Source organism: Gobio gobio (assembly GCF_949357685.1).
Source record: "Gobio gobio genome assembly, chromosome: 5".
NCBI lineage: Eukaryota > Metazoa > Chordata > Actinopteri > Cypriniformes > Gobionidae > Gobio > Gobio gobio.
The window spans coordinates 2,432,907-2,456,197 of NC_137101.1; the positions used below are offsets into that span (position 1 = coordinate 2,432,907).

Consider the following 23,291-nt stretch of genomic DNA (forward strand, 5'->3'; position numbering starts at 1 on the left):
TGTGTGTGTGTGTGAAAGTAATGAGTTGCTGACCTCTCTTGGATCACTTCGCTTTCTCCTTTAATTAGGTTTGAAAATGTCAAGATGAAACTTCTTTCTGTCTTTGTTACTCTTTCTGTGTGTGTGTTTCTCAGTCTTTGCTTGACCTAGTTTGAAATTTGGACAAAATGTGAAAAAAGAGACAGAAATACACAAAGACAATATGACCTCTGTGCCTACATCTTCTTAATTAATCAACATTTTAGCATCCTAGCAACATCTCATTAAGGCGTAACAGCAGTGTGTGTGTGTGTGTGTGTGTGTGTGTGTGTGTGTGTGTGTGTGTGTGTGTGTGTGTGTGTGTGTGTGTGTGTGTGTGTGTGTGTGTGTGAACGCAAGTATAGAGTAATTAAGACTAAAGAGGAACAAGTCACGAGTCATTAGTGTTTAAGTCAGTGTACAGTCTTGCATTTCACACACACACACACACACACACACACACACACACACACACACACACACACACACACACACACACACACACACACACACACACACACACACACACACACACACACACACACACACACACACACACCTGTGGTCGCAGTATCTGCTGACTGCAGCAGAAATCGACATGAATGTGAGTAATGACCATTTAACACACAGTCAATCGCTGTCCAGTTCAAATTCTACTCAAAATGTCCGCCACCCATTTAACGTGACACGTCCAGTGAAGTCAAGAAGGGAATTTCCTCCATTTATCCAAAGTTATTGGATGGTGAAACGTGTCTCTATATGAAATTGGTTGTAAAATCAAAAATAGATGTAGTTACAGTTAGGGATGGACATTTTTGAAAAATCATGTTATGAAAAAAATCAAAGGTGACTTAACCCTTAATCGTCCCTCAGGGTTTACGTTTGAGTCCCTTTGTGTCAGATAGACCCCAAACTTTTACAGAGCGATTGCATAAGGAAATATAATTTTTTTACATGGAAAACTATATATCATTTTTTTTATTTACTTCTCAACTATACATTTATGCTGTGATTTTGTGGGTATTTGGTAGTTTTTTACCTATTTACTGCACAAATACCTAACTATGTCATAAATTGGCTCATTACAGTTTTTTTTATTCGCTTTGGTACTATTTTCACAAGTAAGGTGTACATTTTCAAAACTCATCGTACAAAAATCCAAACTGATCACACTTGTAACACAACAAGTCATTCTTTCAAAATCTGATGTAATGCTTTCATTCACTTGCACATATTTTCAGTCCACATAATCACTGTTTCAAACACAAGATTATTGTAATATGTAATGAGAACATTTGGTTTAATCACCAAAACACAACAGTGTGATCTTCTTTCAATTTAGTACTTTAAACAATCAGTTCATCCAACAGCAAACAATGCAAGATACATGTTTCAAATCTCCCTCGTTGCTGAATTATCTACAGTATCTACAGTAACACAGGCTACATATTCCTCATTAGAAAATACACTTGCATTACCTAACTTATGTAATTGAATCCAATGATGTTTGTAATAGTATTCAGTGTGTTATCAAAAAGGTGTGATACAGTTATGACACAGCCATGAGGTTCTGTGCTATAACAGAGTTTGCTGCCCATACATGTTCTCACATACATGTTCTCACTGTACCATATGACTGAATCTACTGTAGTTGAGCTTTATAAGGGTGAGTTACAGTAATGTGGCAATCTCTACCATGGTAATCTGTTTACAGTATCACATGGCATACATACTGTAATGTAAAATTCTATATTTGATACCATCTGTCTCCCTTCTTCTGATTTCTGATCAATCTGATGTTACACCGTCATTGACTATTTCCACTCCCTTATACTCTATTCTGCTCTATTCACAAATTGAAAATATTTCTGTCCCACTCTCCATAGACATTATGATTTTTATACTGTTCGAAATCTATATTCTTTCCCCTTACACTACACATCAAAGAAACATTTCTGCATTTTCACATTTTCAAAAAAACTCATTCTCTATGATTTATAAGCTTGACCAAAAAATGTCCCTGCAAGGAAAAGGATTTAGGATATTGCTGTCTTTTTGTCCCCATAATGTAGAGTTTACCAGACCACAAACACACACCTTATAATCTAAGGTAAATCGCAGAAAATTTAAAAATAATTCATTTCATATGGTTATCCATTTTGGAAATTGCAAACAAAGTAGAAACTATGTTTATATAATCAATATATATAGAAATCTATTGGTGTACCAAATGATTCATTGATTAACCATTAAGATCAGTTGGATTAAATAAAAGACAAATGTATTAAACTGAACGAGAAGAGATGCAAATCAAAAGTTTGATAGTAAGAGCTTTATGAAAGGCAGTTACTGTGAATGAAACATTTATAAAGATGAAACACTTATTTTGTGTAGTGAAAAGGATACTTTGTGGTTTTGTGTATTGTACTAACACAATTGAAAATATGCTGAAATGTTTGAAAAAAGTGCACTTTTGATGATCTGTTGTGATGTTAGCACTATGAGTTTCGAAAATGTACACCTTGCTTGTGAAAATAGTACCAAAGCGAATAAAAAAAACTGTAAAAAATATTTTTTTATGAAAAAATCACTTGAATGATGATCTTAAATAAATATAAATAGTTTTTGGACATTGCTCTATGTGTTAGGGATAGAATACCGCCATCTGTAGGTTTGTGGAAAAACTTTAGGAATTATAGTTAAAGATAGAGTGTGCAATGACCACATTATCCACTAGAGGTCCATAGGGAAGTTATGCAGAAGTTAAGCTGCCTTTCATCTTTCTTTTATTTGCCCTTTCCCCTCTCTTTCTCATGATTGTTCCATGTTGCATTTGCGCTCTAGTATTTGTCCTTCATTTATGTATGGAATTTTTTCAGATTTAAGCCAGTTTTGTTGATTTTATTTGCCAGTTTCTATAAAAATGCTCTCTGTTGCAGTCACACACATGTGTGTGTTTGTGTGTGTGTGTGTGCGTGTGTATGAGATAGAAAGTTCGTTCTACTTTGTGTTTATGCTCTAGGACCAGACCTTGATATAAATGTGGAAATTTTCAGATTTATACTGGATTTAGTTAATTTTTTTTGACAAAAAAAGTGATTTTTTTTTACATTTTTACACTTTCCCATTCATTTTCAATGTGGGGTCAATCTGACCCCGAGGGACTTAAACGGTAAAAACATTTACACACACCTTTAGAACAACCAAATCAAGCCCAGATTTTTTGTGCATGTTTAGATAGATTATTTAGGAAAAGTCACAGAGTCTCATGGCCCTGAGATGAAGGGAACACTTTTAAAAAATGGAGGAAAAGTCCAGTGGGGTCAGCTGGACCCAAAGGGACGATTAAGTGTTAATGGCTTTAGTGAGACAAAGAACTACAATCCCATGAAGCATTGCAAATGTTTCGATTTAAAACAACGGAGAAATATCAAACTGCTCATTTACAAATGTTGCATATACACGATATTGCCAAAGGTTTTGTGACGCCTGCCTTCACACACACATGAACTTTCCATCCCATCGCCATCCCATTTTTAATCCGTAGGGTTTAATATGGAGTTGTCCCACCCTTCACAGCTCTAATGTGGCGTTCACACCGGGCGCTAATCGCGCGAAGGTGGACGTGTACATTTTGAGTTTACTCGCGCGAATCACGCGTGACATTCACTGCACAACAGATGCGAATTCGCCTCATGGGCGGGGCTTCCGCCAGCGGCTCGTCTCGTTGAGAAATGTCTGACATGGGCTGTGTTTACACGTCTTTTTTTTTGTTAAAATCTACTGTTAATGTGTGACAAAACGTAGTTTTAAGACTTTTTCAGGCGATAATGTAGTGGTTTAAAGCTCAAATCTGTGGTTTATTTATAAAGAGAGTGCCTATTTGAACATTTGATCTGGTGTTTTGGGAGTTGTGAGCTCCAGTGGATCAGCGGCGCTCATTAACCCGGTGAGATCAGCCTTTCCTCAGCCAGTTCTTCTGCCGCTGGCTCTGATGTCTCTGTGGCGTCTCCAGCTATAATTCGTCTTGTAACGGCCGATCTTTGCTCTCATGGATCTATAATTTGTTCCCTGGCAAATCGTTTAGGCTGAGGGCAAAGAGAAGTTTCATTACTTTATATTTTTAGGCTATAACTGTACGTTGCAGTTGTAGCCGACTAGAACTGACTTTGAACGTTTGACTGAATTGTTTGCTTTATTTCATGTGTAGCTTATTATACCTTTTACTTATACTTTTGTATTATTGATCAAACATAAACTTGCATTTAACAAAAAGAGACTGTGTTGTGTTTCATGTCATTTAATGTTATCACAGTGATAATCATATTGTCTGAACCAGATATTAATATACAGATTTTCTCCTCATTGTTGTACTACTAGAGCAAGCTCCTGATTGGTTAACGCGGCGCGAAATATCCGCCAAAGTTCAGATTTTTCAACTTGAGCGATTCGCGCGATTCACGCGTTCAAACCGCTCAATTCGCGTCCTTCGCCGCCTCAATCGCGCGAATTGCGCCGCAGAATGCCATTTCGCGTCTCTGCATTGACTTAACATGTAAATCACTCGCGCGAATCGCGTCCGGTGTGAACACACCATAACAGCTTCAGCTCTTCTTTCCTCAAGGTTTAGGAGTGTGTTTATGGGGATTCTTCTAGAAGCGCATGTGTGATGTTGGACGAGAAGGCCTGGCTCTCAGTCTCCGCTCTAATTATCGGGTTGAGGTCAGGACTCAAGTTCCTCCACACCAAACTCGCTCATCCACGTCTTTATGGAGCGACGCTTTGTGCACTGGGTCATGTTGGGACAGGAAGGGGCCGTCCCCAAACTGTTCCCACAAAGTTGGGAGCATGAAATTGTCCAAAATGTCTTGGTGAAGCATTAAGAGTTCCTTTCAGTGGAACTAACCCCTGAAAAACAACCCCACCCCATAATCCCCCCTCCACCAAACTTTACACTTGGCACAATGCAGTCAGGCAAGTCCCGTTCTCCTAGACCCAGACTCGTCCATGAGAAGCGTGATTGGTCACTCCAGAGAACACGTCTCCACTGCTCTAGAGTCCAGTGCAAGGTTATTTTCGTAAACGAAAACTGAAACTAAGACTAAAACTATGGGTCAAAAAACATTTTCATAAACTGAAATAAAATTAAAAAATCATAATAAATGAAAAACTAAAACTAAACGAAACTAACAACTCTTACTGAAAAACTAACTGAAATGTATCGTTTTTACTTTTATATTTTTACATTGTATTTATTTGGTTCTTTGTTCAATCTCAGACCATTGTTTGTCGTATAGGTCATAGTTTGACTCTTAAAGGTGAAGACCCAACTTTATGCATGTTTTGTAAGATTCCCCTCTCCGTTAAACATGTTTTGTTGGACTGTCCTGGGTTAAAACAAGAATGCTCTTTTATCAAATTATTTCACTTAAGGACTTATTTAGTAAGATTATGCATGAAAAGGTTTTGGAATTTTTTTTTAATCATAAGTTGATTTAAAAAATACTGTATAATATGACTTGTTGGTTTTATTATATGATATTTGTATTTTTGTAATTTAATTTTTGCCACGAATAGAGCCTTAGATGCTGACATGGCATTAAATAAAACAATCTGTATTCCATTATTTTATTGTTATTATTAAGATGTCTGCATAAGAACTCTAATCTGTGCAAACGTTAAACTTTGCTGAAGTTAAAAATCTTGATTTGGTCTCTACACTGCGTTCTGGTAACTCTGCTAAACTATAATTACTAAAACTAAAACTGAAACGAAATATATAAAAATTAAATAGAAATGTGTTTACAAAATAAAAACTAGCAAAACAATTTATAAAACTAAACTGAAATTTAAAGCAAAATTGAAAACGATAATAAAATAAAAACTAATTTAAAAATGCAAAACTATAATAATTGGTCCAGTGGCGGCGCGCTTTACCCCAGTGCCATGGAAACCCATTCCATGAATAATGATTTGGAGGAGCGTCGCAATACTTTTGGCTATATAGTGTATATATTCAAATTTCCAAGTGTAGCAAGATCTACTCGATTATGTAATTCGCACATTTCGCAGATGCTTTATGGGAGTGTGTGTAGCTAAAGAGCTCTTTTCCACTCTCTGATCACAGGAATTTTCTGCACAGCATCATGGGTAATGTAGTTTTTCACCACAAATTGCACTGTTAAACAAGATTATTTAAAAAAAAATAGGGCTGACGGCTTCAACAGAAGCAAATAGCATCGATTAGCAGCCTCATAGCTCACAAAGCTTTTTAAGTTATCGTTAAAAATCAATTTCCCTATGGAGAAAATGAATGGAAAAAATACTTGCGGAACCCGAGTGTTGATTTTATGACATTATCTCCATCATCATCCTCATCATCATCGGGTCGTGGCTAAAGGGAGGCTCATCACCATAGTAACAGGAGATCTATATGTTGGTGAAGAAAGACACAAACAAAAGCACACATACAAAAGGATAATTCCCACTCTTGTTTTTCATAAAATATGAAAGAGAGAGAAACACAGTGGCACGGTTGGATGCTCTCGCACATCTAAATCATTAACGCGCTTCTCTCTTTCAAACGGGCACTGATGCACAATCTCAGCTGAGTATGTGGCAAATATAACTATATTATCGGCTATATTTTTACATAAGGTTGGATATCGAGTACACCCAGCTTCATCTGCCCACATACGATGTAAAGCCATGTATATCACAAATCTCAACCGCTTGTTATATCGTTTATATCGAGCATAAACAGCCGGGAGAAAACTGCTATTGCTATAAAGTTTGAACTTTATATTAGTTAGACTAGTAGTTTTTGCCGTGGTAATTGTGAAATTTCATTGGTATCTAAAATGGTGCTTTTGTAACATCCTTATTTATTACACTACAAGAGTAACATGGGTCAAAAACAACGGAAACAATAACTTTTATATTAACTAAATAACTTTTATATATCTATTTTGAGTGGGGCCAGTGAGTATGGAAGCTTGTTTACGCCACAGAATACACTTTACAAGTAACATTTTAAAAGATAATTGCGACTTTTTTTCGGAAAGACTCGGTACAGCCTATCTTTCTTTTATAATTATAATAAAACTAAAGACTTTTCAGAGATATGAAGGATGCAATACTACTCTATAGGTACTCAAGATTGACATGAGTGACCGAAACTGAGTGTTTCACCCCCTTTTAAGTTTATATCTCGCAACTCTGACTTTATAATGCGCAATTGCGAGAAAAAAAGTCTGAATTGCACGTTTGAAAAGTTCATATCTCGCAATTCTGACTTTATAATTCGCAATTGCGAGAAAAAAAGTCTGAATTGCACGTTTGATAAGTTCATATCTTGCAATTTTTACTTTATAAATCGCAATTGTGAGAAAAAAAGTCTGAATTGCACGTTTGAAAAGTTAATTTCTCACAATTTTGACTTTATAAATCGCAATTGCGAGGAAAAAAGTCAGAATTGCACGTTTGAAAAGTTCATATCTCGCAACTCTGACTTTATAAATCGCAATTGCGAGAAAAACATTTCTGAATTGCACGTTTGAAAAGTTAATATCTCGCAATTCTGACTTCATAAATCGCCAATGCGAAAAAAAAGTCAGAATTGCGAGTTTTAAAGTTTATATCTCGCAACTCTGACTTTATAATTCACAATTGTGAGAAAAAGTCTGAATTGCGAGTTTTAAAGTTTATATCTCGCAATTCTGACTTTATAAATCGCAATTGCGAGAAAAAGTCTGAATTGCACGTTTTAAAAGTTCATAACTTGCAATTCTGACTTTATGAATCGCAATTGCGAGAAAAAAAGTCAGAATTGCGAGTTTTAAAGTTTATATCTCGCAACTGACTTTATAATTCACAATTGTGAGGAAAATTCTGAATTGCGAGTTTTAAAGTTTATATCTCGCAACTTTGACTTTATAATTCACAATTGCGAGAAAAAAAGTCAGAACTGCACGTTTGAAAAGTTCATATCTCGCAATTTTGACTTTATAAATCGCAATTGTGAGAAAAAAAGTCTGAATTGCGAGTTTTAAAGTTTATATCTCACAAGTCTGACTTTATAAATCGTAATTGCGAGAAAAAAAATCTGAATTGCACGTTTGAAAAGTTAATATCTCGCAATTCTGACTTTATAAATCACAATTGCGAGAAAAAAGTCAGAATTGCAAGTTTGAAAAGTTCATATCTCGCAATTCTGACTTTATAAATCGCAATTGTGAGAAAAAAAGTCAGAATTGCGAGTTTTAAAGTTTATATCTCACAACTCTGACTTTATAAATCGCAATTGCGAGAAAAAAAGTCAGAATTGCGAGATAAAAAGTTGCAATTACTTTTTTTATTTTTCATTCTGTGGCGGAAACAAGCTTCCATAAGAGATAATTTTGTCAGGCAAGTAAAAATCTAAAACTAACCCTAAAAAATCCTTAGCTATGAGCCCTGACCTTCAGGGAAAACCTCCTGAATGAGGATTTATTACACATAAAACCTCTGCTGTATAAATCCTCACTGCTAGATTGCATCACACAAACCCTGAGGTTGCCAACGGTTTTAGTACAGTGCATTACAGCATATAAATTATGTATTTTACGAGACTATAATGTCTAAATAAATATGAATAGTTACATATTATAGCTGTGATTAAAAATATTTTCAATACACGACGAGCCGTATAATAAGGAATTGTAAATGCCTCAAGAACACCTTTATAATGTATAATATATGCATTCCTCGTAGAAATCCTCATTTTTTCCACCATCCTCTCTGTGTTGTGTGGCCTGAGGGTCTGTTGAAATTATTCGGAGCGATTCGGTCCTGTGAGTGTGGAAAACGCAGCAGGAAAATGAGATCTGTAGGGCTGATGAAGGTGGCCAATGATTTCTGAGCTGATAGTTCGTGATGGATTGAATCAAGCCTACGCCGTGAGAATAAAAGATGCGGGTTTTCTAGTTACAGCTGGTGTTTGTGGCTCCGTCTACGGTTTCTAGCAACAAAACTTTTGCCTCACCAAGAAAATCTTTCAGTGGTTTTAGGAGATTTCTGTTTTGTGTTTTAGCTTGCTTATTTCTAATGTGATTTGTGATACTATCAGGGGTTTGTTCAAATACAATAGTAATGCCTTAGCAAATGCTACTGATAACTGAAGCTTCACATCAGCAGGGTTTCTGCAGGTTTATGAAGGTAAATGTATGACCAAGTAATACATTGAAGGGAAAACAATGTCAAAATGTTCTCTAAACATAAATGTCTAGGGAGAAAGTTGTATTAGAGGCACTTCAGAGTTAAAGCTGAATGATTAGTCGTTAAAAAGATTGCGGATTCATCCAATAATGAAACAAGTCTTTATGAGTGAGTCATTGAATCATTCACTCAAGAGATTCGTTAAGAAATGCTGATTCATCCAGTAATGAAACAAGTGAAGTCTTTATGAGTGAGTCATTGAATCATTCACTCAAGAGATTCATTCAAAAACACTGATTCATCTGGTAATGAAACAAGTGAAGTCTTTACCAGTGAGTCATTGAATCATTCACTCAAGAGATTCATTCAGAAACACTGATTCATCCAGTAATGAAACAAGTGAAGTCTTTATGAGTGAGTCATTAAATCATTCACTCGAGATTCGTTCAAAAACGCTGATTCATCCAGTAATCAATCAAGTGAAGTCTTTATGAGTGAGTCATTAAATCATTAATTCAAGAGATTCGTTCAAAAACACTGATTCATCCAGTAATGAAACAATTGAAGTCTTTCTGAGTGAGTCATTGAATCATTCATTCAAGAGATTCATTCAGAAACGCTGATTCATCCAGTAATGAAACAAGTGAAGTCTTTATGAGTGAGTCATTAAATCATTCACTCGAGATTCGTTCAAAAACGCTGATTCATCCAGTAATCAAACAAGTGAAGTCTTTATGAGTGAGTCATTAAATCATTAATTCAAGAGATTCGTTCAAAAACACTGATTCATCCAGTAATGAAACAAGTGAAGTCTTTATGAGTGAGTCATTGAATCATTCATTCAAGAGATTCATTAAGAAACGCTGATTCATCCAGTAATGAAACAAGTGAAGTCTTTATGAGTGAGTCATTGAATCATTCATTCAAGAGATTCGCTAAGAAACGTTGATTCATCCAGTAATGAAACAAGAGACGTCTTTATGAGTACTCGTTCACACGTTTGTTTTGTTTTTTTTAAATAATTAATTTTGATTAATTAAACATTTTAAATAGACTGCAGCAATTAACATTTTGTCAGAAACGCTAGTAAATTGCATATTATTTTGTTTAGTTTTCTCTCTCCAGAATCGTGGAGCTCTTCTTTTTTTATTAGAGATACATAATAACAAAATATGAAGTCATTTATTCTGTCAAATTTACCAAAATGAGTTTATGATTGAAACAAGAACAATTATCTGCCAGTGGGCTCAGAAAAATCAACTGAATTCAAAGGGAAGTTTTCATAACTCGTATTTGTTCTCGTTCTACGCATAAACTAACTTAATTTTGCCTTTGCATCTTAAGTGAATGTATCTTGATTTAAAACGGGACAAGAATCCTGAGGACGATATACATTTTTGCAATAAATACAATATTTAATGCCATGACTTATGAATGTAAGGCTGTTTTTAAGGCTTTACGGGTGAATTAAGACTTTTTAACCCCTTAAACGCCTGGCACCTTTTTTTATCACCTTTTTTTCGTATCATATATTTAAGTAATTATCATAAAATTATGTATCATTTGAAAGCTTACAAACTCAAAATTCATCCTGTGAAAACCGTTTTGAAATCGGACATTGTGTTGCCATGGAAATGTTACTCTAAATTATTCTAGCGGGCTCCTCCCCCTAGTGGGCGTCGTCATGTTTCATATTACAACAATTATTTTAACTACTTTATAATCTAAATCTTTTCCAATCTTGACAAAACACATATCGTCGGAAAGGTCTGAGTCTCAAGGGTCCATATTTGGGGACTGTTTTGTGATATTTGGACAGAAATGTACAGGAAAATGAAACAATCAATGCAATTTGAATGACACCCGGTGGCTATTTTTGGTACAGCGCCTAAACAAAATCTCATGGGGACTTCAATCTTTGTGATATCAACTTCACATTTGGAACACAACTGGGTTAGACACATGGCTTTGATTTTATAGTATAGTTTTTTTTGTAAAATATATATTTTATTTGAAATAAAAAAATATTTAGTACAGTATTTTTAATTTATAGTAAATTTAAACTTCCATAACATTTTCATACTTTCATATTTTGAATCGCTTTCACTTCAGCAATAATCTGCAGAGTGTCTTCTTTAAAAAGAGACAGAAAAAAGCATTGAATTACAGACTTTTAAGGGAGAGGTGACAGAGCCTTTTAAGACCTGCAGAAACCCAGTCTCAGAGATGTTTTTTTTCAGACACTATCAAAACGGACTTGAGATTCAGAGCAGGATTGATTCTGCAGCGAGTTTAATCAAGCGGCAGAAAATTGAGAGCGAAAAAAAGAGCCGATCTGTCTCCTTTTATGCGTTTACGTAACTTCCTCGTACCCATGGATCTGGCTCAGAAACACACTCGGCGTACACACACCTTTGACAACGACACGATGGAGACATCGGACAAAAATAAAGAGAGAAAGCGTGCAGCTCCGAATGCGAGTTGTCAGCGCCTGATAAATGGGTGCTATCACCACGCATGTGTGTGTGTGTGTGTGTGTGTGTGTGTGTGTGTGTGTGTGTGTGGTCCTCAGCTGACTGATACGGACAGAGTCAAGTGTACGGGGTGTCTGTCGGTGTCTATGATAAGGCACATCTCTCTCTGTTCAGGGACGGATATAGAAACCATAGATCTGTCTCTCTATCTTAGCTCCGGCTCTAATCAGAAACCCGTCCACCCACTCTATTTCCTGACACGCTGGAATAACACACACATCTCCCAGAGGCTGCTCATCACACAAAACCATAATTCATCTCTACAGCCTTTAGTGATGACACACACACACACACATGTGAGATTTTGATGCATCATATGCGAACCTATGTGTTGTTTGGCCGTGGCGTCTGCGTGTGTGTGTGTGTGTGTTTGCATTCAGCCTGAGGGACTAAACTAAACCTGCCGGAATAATAGATAAAACACAACACACTCCGCCCCTGCTGGGCTAATAATAAAACACACCTAAAGCCATATTTTTTTCTTAAGTGCATGTATATCACAAACACAAAGCGCCGGGTTGAGGTGAATCATTGAAATAATTGTACTTCTAATAGTAGCCTGACTATTGACATTACAGATCGGACATTTTCGGAGAAGAGTAAATATTGCACGATCTGATTTCCCAAATTGTGATGACTGGGTCAGAGCATCTCTGACATATCAAACATATACACAACGATCAGGCGTAACATTATGACTAGTGCTGGGCATCGATAAAAAAAAAAGAACTAATTAATCACATTTTTTTCTGTAATTAATCGCGATTAATCGCACGTTTTTAATATTTTAAGTTTTTGATATTTTGATATTGTAATAATTTCAGTTACTCTCCAAATTAATGTATAAACAATTTAAAGACAGCATATTTTAAATATGTGTTGTATTGTCATCTTTTTATCAATGAAGGCCTGTATCACTGATGTCTCTATGAAACATTAATGACGTTACATTACAGTATCACTGAAAGCTCCCAATCTCAACATTTATTAGGCTTTAAAAAAACAACTTTTAATTTAAGTGAACTTAAAACAATCTTTACATAAACCCAAAATAATAAATGTTATATTTACCCATGGCCTTCCCTGATATACATATACATAAATGTAATAGTTATCTTTCTTAACTGCATAAATAATAAATGAAATATAGATGAATCATCATTAAAGCGAATTAACACTTTTCTCTGTTGCCGTTGTTCTGTGATGAACATTAATGACATCATCATCAGTGCTACTGTCACTTTAAGAACAGCCGCGGATCTCACGCGCTGTCCCGCGCATCTCATTTCCTCACAACTCTTTAAGTTCATTTAAGACGTTATTTAACTAATTTAAGACTCCTAATATGAGAATACTCAAATCCTCTGTGTTATTGTTTGTTCAAGAGCAAAAGAGAACTCGATGTGAGCAGGAGACTGACGCGAGTCTATGCGTCGAGTGTGCTTGTGTGTGTGTCAAGAGTGTCCCTTGATTAGATGACATGAGACGCATCCACAGACAGGACACTGACACACACACACACACACACACACACACACAGGACATTGGCATACAGCGCGTTCGCTTGTGTCTTGTTGCGCTTGGAAGCATTTACATGAATAAGAGCGTGATGATCATGTAACGCTAAGCAAAAATGGATATAAAAACGGACGCTGCGCTATTTGCGTTAAATATTTTTAATGCGTTAAGCTGAAAAAATTAATCGCCCGCGTTAACGCGTTAATTTGCCCAGCCCTAATTATGACATGGGGCCTGTACCATGATGGTAGTTTAACAAACTCAGGGTTACAGGATTAGTTTTGAGTTGACAAAACCAAACCAATCTATTCAGGCTTTGTTGGTCCCATGATGCTGATCATCAGCTGTCTCTGTCAACTCAGGCTTTGATCCTGAGTTTAGCTGTGACATCAGCAGTGAACAGCCAATCACACGCTGTGGATCAACTGAGATTAATTTCTCTCTTCTGCAGAATATTACATGATTGAAAAATATTAAGAATTTAAACAAATAGACAGGAAGAAAAGAGCTGTCTATGAAAGAGGATAACTTAAAGAAATATATTATACGTCAATGCAAGTAAAAGTTATGAAGTTAGTTTAGTTGATATATAGAGATGTAGTCATTTTTATAGCTTTATTTGTTGATTTTAAAGCTTATTTGTATGACCTTTATATAGGCTATTAATATTAATTTTAACTAAGTGCCTATTAATGATTGATTAACTAAAATATATAAGGGTATAATTACATAAATGATATCTAAATCATTCAAAAGTATTATTATTATAAATAAGCATTGTTAAAAGCCAGACGCGTTAGTCTTTAAAAACCATTTGCTATGTCGTGAACTTTAATTTGAAGTAGAAACAGAGGGAGTGACTTTATTGCATCAGAGGCGTGTCACTTTGCTCACAGCTGATTGGTCCAATTTCAGTTTGATCTCTTATCCAGAACATAACCTGCCCTGGAGCAGGTTAGCCGTGGAGTGTAAGTTACTATGGAGATGAACACAGCTAAAAGCCAAACCACTTTAATGGTACCTTAAACCCAGGATTGGCACAAACTAAGCTTAAACATTTCTGGCTAGCCAGCTAAACCGGCTTCATGGTATAGGCCCCTGGTGAATAAGTGAATAACACTGATGATCTGTTAGTGGGTGGGATATCTTAGGCAGCAAGTGAACATTTTGTCCTCAGAGTTGATGTGTTAGAAGCAGGAAAAATGGGCAAGCGTAAGGATTTGAGCGAGTTTGACGAGGGCCAGATTGTGACGGGTCAGAGCATCTCCAGAACTGTGGAAGAAGGCGGCCTGGTCTGATGATCACGTGTTCTTCTACATCACGTGGATGGCCAGGTGTGTGTGTGTGTGTGTGTGTGTGTGGCTTACCTGGGGAACACATGGCACCAGGTGCACTATGGGAAGAAGGCGAGCCGGCGGAGGCAGTGATGCTTTGGGCAATGTTCTGCTGGGAAACCTTGCAAAATGGGGAGTCATAATGTTATGCCTGATCGGTGTATATATATATATATTTATATGAAACAAATTGTTCAACAAACACAAGGGGGAGGCGGCGCTTCTGTTCATCCTGGTAACTACCCCTCCTCGAAACTCCCCAGTTAGTGACAGTAGTTCAATCCCCAGTAGATCTGATCCCTGAGCACGACCTTTAACCTCAGGATCCTGCAAAGAGACAGTCCCAGTCATAAGCTTGGCTCACAGAAACAAATTCCACCAGCTTTAGTCATGTGGCATCAAAAAAAAAGCACGTTTGTGCACAACGGGACACATCCAATCAGACTTTATTTAATAATAACCTTCTAATCAGGCAGATTTCGTTTATTTTAGCCCAAATTGACAAAATGAAGGCGGTGCGTTAGATTGTCCACTTCAGTGCTGCGAAGGACAGGAGCTCCGGGATTCTGGCCCTGGACAGACGAGCAGCTTTCATGTGAGATGACCGCATGACCTCTGACCTGCAGGTGTGTAACGAGTGTATAATGATGCTGTAGAGGCTGTGCAGGTGGCCTTCAGCTTCAGTCTCAGCCTGCGTCTGATGCATATTGGACTTGGCATGAGGTTTCTCGACTTGTGAGATTAAATGAATGTTATTAAGTTGCCAGTCAGCGTCAGCATCTTTAAAGGGTAACTTCAGTGATTTAGCATTAAGCTTTCTATTTAAACTGGGTCATTTATGCAGAAGAAATGTGGAATTATTTTTGAATTTAGTGCCTTCTAGACTGAGAAAAGACAGACATTTTTTTTTCTCTCATGTGGATGAAAGACAACAACTCCCAGAATGCACTTGCTTTGCTGCCCACTCCGTACACTGTCAGGGCTCGTACACTGTTCACACGCTTAAGTAAATCTGTCATTCACTTGTCCGAGTAAAACATTTGCTTGTCCGGATTTTTTTTGTAAATATAATCTATTCTCAAGCAATATTCTCACCTGTGTTTAATCAGCTTTGACATATTTAAATATGCATATTTGTGATATTTGTACCTTTTTATAAAGGGCATTTTTCCATAATCTTATTAAATATAGGATATGCTTCAGCTTTCTTTTTATATTCAGAAATTTGATCTATAAATTAAATTAGAATAAGACACTATAGGGCTGTTACCAATCAAATTAAATCATTTACACTGAAAAATGACAACTGCATTAAATAATGTTATGAGATTATTAGGATATTTTTGAATATACAAATAAGAAATGTTGGAAAGATGAAACTAAACCACCAGTAGGTGGCAGCATGTGACCGTCTTAATGAGCGAGTCATTGAGTCGATTCAGTTCGAATGATGATTCGGATCGCGTGTCAAACTGCTGAAATTTGGCGATCCAAACTGCTGAATCGACTCACTGATTCATAACGCTTCGAAGCTTCATGAGGCCGTGTTTTGGAATCGTCATCACTATATAAGTCGTTGTTTAGGGGTTTTTTTGCGCACAAAAACTATTCTCGCCGATTCATAAAGTTATTGTAGAACCACTGTAGTGAGATGGACTTTGTAACGACGTCTTTAGTGTCTTTTAAGGGTCTTGAGAGTGAACCGTGCATTGAGCCAATGGAGGCCTTTCAGAGCCATCAGATTTACACTAAAATATCTTCATTTGTGTCTGAAGATGAACGGAGGTCTTATGGGTGTCGAACGACATAAGGGGAAGTAATTAATGACAGAATTTACATTTTTGGGTGAACTAACCCTTTAAAGCTGTTTTCTGTACTCGGACATGCATGTTTTACAACTGGTTTAACAGAATTCCCGTTTAATCTGTGTGAGTTTTGATAATGTTACCTGATAATGCATTCGTCTCAGCAGAAATCATTCTTTGCAGTTCTTGAAATGCATCTGCAACGAAACCATGAGTGAAAAAGCAGGCTCTCCTCAGCCACTAGTCTAGGTTGTTAGGACTGGAATGAACATACCAGCTGTGAATCCACTCCACACCGCCAGCCGAAGAAAACCAACTGAATTAATTCAAGATGAAGCCTGCGATACTCTCAAATATTTACCCTGTTCCCTTCCATATATCTCTCATGCCTTAAAATAGGGTGCGTTCTTTGAAGGAGCTGACGAGATGGGGAGGCAAAACAGCATTAGCCCTGGAATGAACTTCATAGCAGGCAATCGTCGCAAGTATATGTTTTCAATCTGAGAGAACCACATGCTCATATATATTTATATACAACCATAAATTCGGCAGAGCGTCCTCCGCGGGCCTCCCCTCAGGAATCAGACGGCCTGTCAGGAATACAGAGACGTAAATGAGCAAAAGGCCGAAGCCATCGCAGCGGCAGACGAGTGCCAGTATGTGTATGACAGCAGAGAAATGAGAGAGGATGAAAGTCGTCGCTCAGGGGTGAGACAGCAGAGGGCTGGTAAGATGGAGGAATAACAGTTTACTGCCACATCATGTTGAGGGATAATTCAATCAACGGTTAGCGGTTGGCGATCGGCCCTCCTGGCGACTCTCAGGGAATGAAGATCTGAAAGAGGAAACACGAAATGTGTTAGAAAGAAATGTTTCACCTTTCGTCGAAAGGTGATCAGAATATTCACATCACTAGTAAACAGAGCTAAGGTGTTTTTGGGACCACACACACACACGTTTCAGAGTAGCTTTACCGTTTTATTTTGCTTAATTTTGGTTTTATTACTCAAGGCAAAATTAAAGATTATGTGGAGCATCTGAGATGTTCATCTGTTCATTATACATCAAAATCATTTTAATGTGATTTAATTCAGAGGAGATTCTTCATTGCAGGCTTTCCCGAACCAAAAGTTTTTTTTTTTCATTTAATTTGTTCTGGATTCCGTTTTATTGGTTAAGTTCAATTTTAATAACCCAAAAGGGTGCCTAATCAGTTGAATACACAAAACTTTACTAACTTTACTACAAACATTTTATAATTTTAAGCTTATAATATAAAAAACATTTTTTTTAAGTTTTAATATTTCTGGATTGGATGGGTGGATGGATGAGTGGGCTAAACATCTGGATGAATTAATAGATAGGTTAGACCTCTGGATGGATGGATGGACTAGACCTCTGGATTGGATGGATGGATGGATGATGGATGGGTAGATAGACTAAACCTCTGGATGGATGGATGGATGAACTAGACCTCTGGATTGGATGGATGGATGGGTAGATAGACTAGACCTCTGGATGGATGGATGGATGGATGGATGGATGGATGGATGGATGGATGGATGGGTAGATAGACTAGACCTCTGGATGGATGGATGGATGGGTAGATAGACTAGACCTCTGGAATTTTAATATTTCTGGATTCTGTGAATCTTTTATTTTTTTAATAATAATGTATAATCATAATTGGATGGATGGATGGGTAGATAGACTAGACCTCTGGATGGATGGATGAATGAGGGGGCTAGACATCTGGATGAATGGAAGGATAGATGTGCGGGCTAGACATCTGGATTGGATGGATGGATGGATGGATGTGCAGGCTAGACATCTGGATGAATGGATGGATGGATGGATGTGCGGGCTAGACATCTGGATGAATGCATAGATAGGTTAGACCTCTGGATGGATGGATGGACTAGACATCTGAATTGGATGGATGGATGATGGATGGGTAGATAGACTAGACCTCTTGATGGATGGATGAGTGGGCTAGAAATCTGGATGATGGATGGACTAGACATCTGGATGAATGGATGGATAGATGTGCGGGCTAGACATCTGGATGAATGGATAGATAGGTTAGACCTCTGGATGGATGGACTAGATATCTGGATTGGATGAATGGAAGATGGATGGGTAGATAGACTAGACCTCTAGATTGGATGGATGGATGATGGATGGGTAGATAGACTAGACCTCTGGATGGATGGTTGGACTAGATATCTGGATTAGATGAATGGAAGATGGATGGGTAGATAGACTAGACCTCTGGATGGATGGTTGGACTAGATATCTGGATTAGATGAATGGAAGATGGATGGGTAGATAGACTAGACCTCTGGATGGATGGATGTGCAGGCTAGACATCTGGATGAATGGATGATGGATGGACTAGACATCTGGATTGGATGGATGGATGTGCAGGCTAGACATCTGGATGAATGTATGGATGGATGGATGTGCGGGCTAGACATCTGGGTGGATGAATGGATAGATAGGTTAGACCTCTGGATGGATGGACTAGACATCTGGATTGGATGGATGGATGGACTAGACATCTGGATTGGATGGATGGATGGATGTGCAGGCTAGACATCTGGATGAATGGATGGATGGATGTGCGGGCTAGACATCTGGATGAATGGATAGATAGGTAAGACCTCTGGATGGATGGATGGACTAGACATCTGGATTGGATGGATGGATGGATGTGCAGGCTAGACATCTGGATGGATGGATGGATGGATGTGCGGGCTAGACATCTGGATGAATGGATAGATAGGTTAGACCTCTGGATGGATGGATGGATGGATGGATGGACTAGACATCTGGATGAATGGATGGATGGATGGATGTGCGGGCTAGACATCTGGATGAATGGACTAGACCTCTGGATTGGATGGATGGAATTTTAATATTTCTGGATTCTGTGAATCTTTTATTTTTTTAATAATAATGTATAATCAAAATCGGTGATCATCAAATTAACGCATAAAACTTGATGTTAAAAAAATGATGTTAAATGTAATCAAATGTTTTATGACGTGTGATATTGCTTACATTTTCTTTTCAATGAAGTGTATTAGTATTTTTGTTATTATTTCTTTGATAAGTAGTACATTGCACTGCTCAAGAGTAATTATTTTTCTTCATAATTTTAAGTTAAACCACACTTTTATGTTGGCGGGTTGTAGTGAAGAGGTTTCATTTGTGTGTATCCGACGATTGTTTTTCTTGAATTAAACGTTAAATTACTGCAGAAGTGACTCTTGTTCATGGCCTCATATTCAATTCAATTCAATACCTTTCATAATCCATCGTTTCAAAGCAGCTTTACAGAAAATACATGCGTCTATATTACAATTTAGAGCGATCTGTTATCAGAGGCGACTGTCCAAATGATGTATTTCAGAAATGTGAGGCATGGCAGACGCTGAAAAAAGCCTTTAATATTGACAGATACCAGGCCATATAGCCATTTGATTAAATGTACAGCCCTACTTTTGATTTATCCATCCGTTTTTCAACTGCTTTTTCCGCATCGTGGGTCCTATATAGCTTTCGCACCAAAATCTCTCATGATTTCCATAGCTCTCTTATTCTTTATTTAGGCCTCTTCTACCTTTGTAATCACGCCACCTTGTAATTCACGGCCAATGTTCCCTCACGTCTGATGTCACTCCATCACAGACCAAAAGAAAATGTGAAGGCGTAAGGCAGACTCACACTGTGTGGAGAAAAGCTAGATCGGCAGCGCTTCAGCTGGAGTCGATCTGCATGTCCATTGATTTTCAGTATGGAACCGAAGCTGTGGGAAATCCTGTGTGGAAATATGTCGCGCTGATTTCCTCCAGACCAAAGGCCCAGAATAGTACAGAGATTTCAAATCCATACTGGCAACAAAGCAGAATTTTGCACAAAAAAAAAAAAAATGACTGAAGCCCAGAAAGGCTGTGCTGTATTATTGGTTTCTGTCTGGTTTTCACGACCTGTTTGACTCGACATAACTGAAGCATCTGAGGTGTTCATCTGTTCATTATACATCAAAATCATTTTAATGTGATTTAATTCAGAGGAGATTCTTCCTATCAGGCTTTTTACAAACGTTGAATTTGTGGATTATGTTTTATTGGATTCATTCAATTTTAATAATCAAAAAGGGTCAATTGAATTCACAAAACTTTACCAATGTTATAATTTGTTAATTTTTCAAAATAATAGACCCCTATTAAATTGTGTTTTTTTTTTATAGTTTTAATATTTCTGGATTGGATGAATGGATAGATAGGTTTGACCTCTGAATGGATGGATACATAGACTAGACCTCTGGACTGGATGGATGGATGGACGACATCTGAATTGGATGGATGGATGGATGGGTGGGTAGATAGACTAGACCTCTGGACTGGATGGATGGGTAGGTGGATGGATGGGTTGATAGACTAGACATCTGGATTGAATGGATGGATGGGTAGATAGACTAGACATCTGGATTGGATGGATGGATGGGTAGATAGACGACATCTGGATTGGATGGATGGATGGATGGATGGGTGGATAGACTAGACATCTGGATTGGATGGATGGATGGGTGGATAGACGACATCTGGACTGGATGGATGGATGGGTGGATAGACGACATCTGGATTGGATGGATGGATGGGTAGATAGACTAGACATCTGGATTGGATGGATGGATGGATGGATGGGTTGATAGACTAGACATCTGGATTGGATGGAAGGGTGGATAGACGACATCTGGATTGGATGGATGGATGGGTAGATAGACTAGACATCTGGATTGGATGGATGGAGGGGTAGATAGACGACATCTGGATTGGATGGATGGATGGGTTGATAGACTAGACATCTGGATTGGATGGATGGAGGGGTAGATAGACGACATCTGGATTGGATGGATGGATGGGTTGATAGACTAGACATCTGGATTGGATGGATGGGTAGGTGGATGGATGGATGGGTAGATAGACGACATTTGGATTGGATGGATGGATGGGTTGATAGACTAGACATCTGGATTGGATGGATGGATGGATGGGTTGATAGACTAGACATCTGGATTGGATGGATGGAGGGGTAGATAGACGACATCTGAATTGGATGGATGGATGGGTTGATAGACTAGACATCTGGATTGGATGGATGGATGGGTAGATAGACGACATCTGGATTGGATGGATGGATGGGTGGATAGACTAGACATCTGGATTGGATGGATGGATGGGTAGATAGACGACATCTGGATTGGATGGATGGATGGGTTGATAGACTAGACATCTGGATTGGATGGATTGATGGGTAGATAGACGACATCTGGATTGGATGGATGGATGGGTGGATAGACTAGACATCTGGATTGGATGGATGGAGGGGTAGATAGACGACATCTGAATTGGATGGATGGATGGGTTGATAGACTAGACATCTGGATTGGATGGATGGATGGGTAGATAGACGACAACTGGATTGGATGGATGGATGGGTGGATAGACTAGACATCTGGATTGGATGGATGGATGGGTGGATAGACGACATCTGGATTGGATGGATGGATGGATGGATGGATGGATGGATGGGTAGATAGACTAGACATCTGGATTGGAAGGATGGATTGGGTGGATGGATGGATGGAGGGGTAGATAGACTAGACATCTGGATTGGATGGATGGATGGGTGGATAGACTAGACATCTGGATTGGATGGATGGATGGATGGATGGATGGATGGATGGAGGGGTAGATAGACTAGACATCTGGATTGGATGGATGGATGGATGGATAGACTAGACATCTGGATTGGATGGATGGATGAATGGATTACATAACAATTTAGAGCGATTTGTTATCAGAGGCGACTGTCCAATTGATGCATCTCAGAAATGTGATGCAAGTGAGAAATCCTGTGTGGAAATATGTCGCGCTGATTTCTCGAGACCCAGAATAGTGCAGAGATTTCAAATCCACACCGGCGACAAAAAAAAAAAGAGTTTAGCAAAAAATAATGACTGAAGCCCAGAGAGGCTGTGCTGTATTATTGGTTTCTGTCTAGTTTTCATGCCTTATTGTCTCATTATATCAACATAACAAGAGAAGAAAAACGTTCAGTCACATACTTTAACTTATGCCACCAATTATGCGAACTAGTAATGTTGATTTATGGATCTCGCAGGTCAAGCATCCTTAGGATTGTGAAAAAATAACAGTAGAGTCCCTCAACGCTAGCTCAGAGCTAATTTGGCGTATCTGTGGAGTTCGGGTTTGGGTCACATGTGTGCAAATGAGTCCCATTCAGTCCCATTGGCAAACACAGAGCGTATCTATCACAGCCTGCCGCTCACCTGCATTAATCTTTCACACACACCTTCCTCATTGAGGTGCAGTAATTACAACATGCATTCAGTGCGGCTGATTGTGAGACGCAGCTAATCGCATTAGCTAATCCCGGAGACCTCTTCATTTCCCCCTCGCTGAGCTCCACACACACCTCTCACTGCCCCTCCAGCGCATCAGCACACACTGCATAGGAGAGAGAGGGATGGAGAGAATGAGACAGACAAACTAGATAAGCAGATAAACGATGGATAAATAGGACTAGACTAGACTGATGGATTGACGGATGGAGGCAGAGACACAGACAGTAAAGCAGGTGCAACAGACCAGCATCCCAAACAGATTTCCGGCTGCATGTTTGCTGATCGAACTGTAGATAGAACTGAGGATACAACATTAGATGGGACATAATGACGGATAGAATAACAGACAAGACCATGGATGGATGGATAGATGGACGGATGGACAGATAGATGGATAGATTTATGGATGAAAGGGTGGATGGATGGACGGATAGTTGGATAGATAGATTGA

The 23,291-nt window shown here is 38.2% G+C and overlaps 1 protein-coding gene and 1 long non-coding RNA gene across 2 annotated transcripts in view; one reads left to right on the forward strand and one right to left on the reverse strand.

Annotated features, from left to right (window-relative positions):
- The window catches only part of chrm2a (cholinergic receptor, muscarinic 2a), a 184,235-nt gene that overhangs the window by 81,147 nt on the left and 79,797 nt on the right, over window positions 1-23,291 (forward strand). The gene's annotated exons all lie outside the window — the stretch shown is intronic.
- On the reverse strand, window positions 6,343-14,923 carry LOC307126498. The gene is made up of 3 exons (XR_013816499.1): window positions 14,803-14,923; window positions 14,633-14,720; window positions 6,343-6,447 (listed from the first exon to the last, which is right to left on the reverse strand). It is a non-coding gene; the product is annotated as an uncharacterized lncRNA (long non-coding RNA).